This window comes from Cebus imitator, unplaced genomic scaffold (assembly GCF_001604975.1).
Source record: "Cebus imitator isolate Cc_AM_T3 unplaced genomic scaffold, Cebus_imitator-1.0 Scaffold32, whole genome shotgun sequence".
Lineage (NCBI taxonomy): Eukaryota > Metazoa > Chordata > Mammalia > Primates > Cebidae > Cebus > Cebus imitator.
Window position 1 is genome coordinate 509036 of NW_016107347.1, and position 4179 is coordinate 513214.

The 4179-nt window shown below is 40.0% G+C and overlaps 1 non-coding gene across 1 annotated transcript; it reads right to left on the reverse strand.

Moving 5' to 3' along the window:
* Positions 1-473: 473 nt before the first annotated feature.
* Positions 474-574, reverse strand: LOC119470514. The gene has a single exon (XR_005199420.1). It is a non-coding gene; the product is annotated as a small nucleolar RNA U13 (small nucleolar RNA).
* Positions 575-4179: the final 3605 nt, after the last annotated feature.

The following is a 4179-nucleotide window of genomic DNA, read 5'->3' on the forward strand; positions in this document are numbered from 1 at the left end:
GCCTCCCGGATGCTCAGTTTCTCAAGGGGTACATCATGCTTACCTCATGGGGTTGTCATTGTAATGAGTAAGTAAAATAAGATGTATACATTACCGATCTCAGGGCTTGGGGGCAAGAGAGAAATCCAACAAATCTTGTTATATTCTACCCTCTTTGTAATCATTTATCTGATCTCTCTTGCTGTCTCCAGTCTCATGATCCTGGACTGAGTTAGTTTCACCCTATCTCTGGCCAGGATGGTTTTAACAGCTCCTAAAGGGCAGGCTCCAGACTCCAATCTTTTTTCACAGCCTCTACAGCTATCTTTCTAAAACGTAGATTCTCTCATAACACCTCTTCTGCTGTAAAACCTTCAGCAGCAACCTGTGGCCTGTGAATTAAAAAGTCTAAAGTCATTTTAAAGGCTCGTGTGTATATTACTCATTTGTATTATTCTAAAGAAATATCTGAGAGTGGATAATTTTTTTTTTTAGGTAAGACAGGTAATGTGCTGATGTAACAAGGTTCTAGGGTGGCATATGTCATACACGTGCATGAACAAGCAATCATCACACTCTTGAACTACAAAAGAATTGGGTAACATAAAGAGGTTTATTTTGGCTCACAGTTCTGTAGGCTATACAGGAAGCTTAGCACCAGCATCTGCTTTATGTGAGGACCTCGGGAAGCTTCCACTCAAGGTGGAAGGCCAAGGGGGATCAGGCATGTCACGTGCCAGAGAAGGACCAAGAGAGAAAAGGGGGAGGTCTCAGACTCTTCTAAACAACCAGATCTTGAATGAACTGAGTGAGAGCTCACTCATCACCAAGGGGATGGTGCTAAGCCACTCATGAGGGATCCACCCCCATGTTCCAATACTTCCCAACCGGCCCCACATCCAATATCCAATACATCTCAACATGAGACACACATCCAAACTGTATCAGTGTGAATCCTTCACACCTTCACCTCTGTCCCTTGTCTCCTTTATCTGTCCAGCCTAGGTTCCTTTCTTGTCATGCGTTGACTCATTCCTGTGCCTTTAAAAAAATTTTTTTTTTTAGCTTAGTTGCTATTTTCTATCTCTGGAATTCTTTCTGCCTCCCTTTTTACCTAGAGAGCTCCTTTTATCTCTTAAGGCCTATTTCAAATGTCATCACTTGCAGTCTTTTCTTTTTTCTGGCTCGCTGCAACCTCTGCCTCCTGAGTTGAAGTGTTTCTCCTGCCTCAGCCTCCCAAGTAGCTGGGACTACAGCAGTGTGCCACCATGCCAGGCTGATTTTTGTATTTTTTGGTAGACACAGGGTTTCCCCATATTGGTTAGGCTGGTCTGGAACTCCTGACCTCATGATCCACCCAAGGCCTCCCAAAGTGCTGGGATTACAGGCAAGAGCCACCCTGCTGGGCCCTGCAAAGGCTTTTCTAATTCCTCCAATAAGTTAAGCACCCCCTCTATAGTTCCCACCATACTATGTACACTGTAGAACTTATCAGCGTGCATTCTGATTATTTATTTAATATAGCTATTTCCCACTTTATTCTGAATTTTTTGATGACAGAGACAATGCATGTTGCACCTTTGCACTCAAAGCTGAGAATATTTGCTTTACTTATAACATATACTCAGTATAAAATAGACTTAATATTTGTTTTTATTAGTATGAATAAATGAATGAATAAACATTAAGTGAATAACTCACATCTTTATAGTCGTTTCCAAGGATGGAATTATACTTTTCACATCCCAGATTAGCTGACCTTTCTGTGATATTGTGCATACAGCAAGTCTTCTAACATAGTTGAATTTTTGAGTAACTTTGCATTTATTCAGTAAGGTTTTATGGATTTTAGTCAGGTCAGTTTTTCACTTCGAATTATTTAGTTGTCTCTCCTTGTTTTAGGAGAAGGTCCAAAGTCCTTAGGAGGCTATTTGAGATCTTAGGAGGCTATTTGAGACCTTAGGAGGCTATTTGAGACCTTAGGTGATTTGACACCTACATGTCCCGCTTTTTAATTTGTTGACTATTCTGCACTTCAACAAAACATTGTTAAAACAACTTCTTAAACATGTCTTGCCTTCACTGTCATCTTCATGCCTTTGCAAATGCCATTTGCTTTACCCAGAGTATCCTGGCCCCAATCTTTATCTAACAGCTTCTTATCCTTAGAAACGAAGCTCAGACATCCTTTGATCCAAGCCTCCTTTGATCCAGGAAGTCTTGCCTGACGTTCCCCTTGTTCTTTCCTGGTTCAGATGCCTGTCCTCTGTGTCCCATGATGCCCACTACCTCTATCATGCAACATATGGCAGTGTGCTTTTAACTTTTTAGTTTATTTTGTTTAAATAAGAGGAATGTAGCCACACAGAAAAAGATAGAGGTAGAAAAAGAAAAGTAAAACATGTCATACCACCACTAACAGATCTTTGCACCCAACTATTAACGCTTTCTTGTTAAACTTTGAAAAATGATTTATGTATATGTGACTCTACAGTATCCATAATCTTTTTATTTATAATATTAAACATGTTGCTCCGCATCTTGCTTTCTTCACTTATATGAGAAAACATTTTTATCCCAACAAATATACATCTACTTTAAGATTGTAATGACTGGTTGAGCATGGTGGCTTAAGCATGTAATCCCAGAATTTTGGGAGGCCAAGGCGGGCAGATCACTTGAAGTCAGGAGTTCAAGACCAGCTTGACCTACATGGTAAAACCCCATATCTACTGAAAATACAAAATCAGCTGGGTGTGGTGGCAGGTGCCTGTAATCCAGCTACTTGGGAGGCTAAGGTAGGAGAATCGCTCCTGGGAGGTGGAGGTTGCTGTGAGCTGAGATCAGGTCATTGCATTCTAGCCTTGCAACAAGAGGAAAACTCCTTTCTCAAAAAAAAAAAGAAAGAAAGAAAGAAAAAAAAAAAAAGATTGTAATGGCCAAGTTTGAGACCAGCTGGCTGACACAGTGAAACCCTGTCTTTACTGAAAATACAAAAATTAGCCGGGTGTGTTGGTGCATGCCTATAATCTGGGCTACTCCATAGGCTGAGGCATGAGAATGGCTTGAACCCAGGAGGTGGAGGTTGCAGTGAGCCGAGATCGTGCCACTGCATACAGCCTGGTTGACAGAGTGAGACTCTGTGTCAAAAAAATAAAAATAAATAAATAATTGTAATGGCCAAATAGTATTCCTGTAGCAATAAAGCAATAACTTTAATGGATAATTAAATAAAAGCAAGAAAATATAACTGTAGCAATAAATAACTTTAGTAATAATCACTGATGAATAGTCAGGTTATTTTCAGGTTTTAAAATATTGTCCATCATAGGCTACATTTGTAAGTATATCTTCAGGATAAATTCCTATCAGTGTGTCAAAGAACATTTAAAATTTTAAAATATATCGCCAAGTTGTATTCCAAAAACTTTGCACCAATTTAAATTCCCACCAACAGTATACAAATTTGTTTATTTTAATATTTTCTTTCCAGTCCCACATATATCAAAGCTTTCTAGTGTTTGACTATCTGTTTGATGAAATATCTCTTTGTTGTTTTGATTGCATTTAAATATTTTCTGTCAGGTTGAGAATCTTCGTATATTTCAGGTCATTTGCTGTATTAGTTAGGGTTCCCTAGAAAGACAAAACTAATAGGACAGATGTATACCGGAAGGGAAGTTTATTAAGGAGTATTGGCTCATATGATCACATTGTGAAGTCCCACAATGGGCTGTCTGCAAGTTCAGGAGCAAGGAAGCCGGTCCGAGTCCCAAAACCTCAAAAGCCAGAAGCTAACAGTGCCGTCTTCAGTCTGTGGCCTAAAGCTTCAAAGTAAGTCACCGATGTAAGTCCAAGAGTCCAAAAGCTGAAGAACTTGGATTCTGATGTTCGAGGGCAGGAAGTATCCAGCAAGGAAAAAAGATGAAGGCCAGAAGACTCAGCAAGTCTGCTCATTCCACATTCCTCTACCTGCTTTATCCTAGCCATGCTGGCAGCTGATTAGATGGTGCCCACTCAGCTTGAAGGTGGGTCTGCCTCTTCCAATCCACGGACTCAAATGTTGATCTCCTTTGGCAACACCCTCGCTAACACATCCTGGAACAATACTTTACATCCTTCAATCCAATCACGTTAACACTCAGTACTAACCATCACCTTTGTATTCTGTCTTTTTCTGAGAACTACCTGTTTATATTC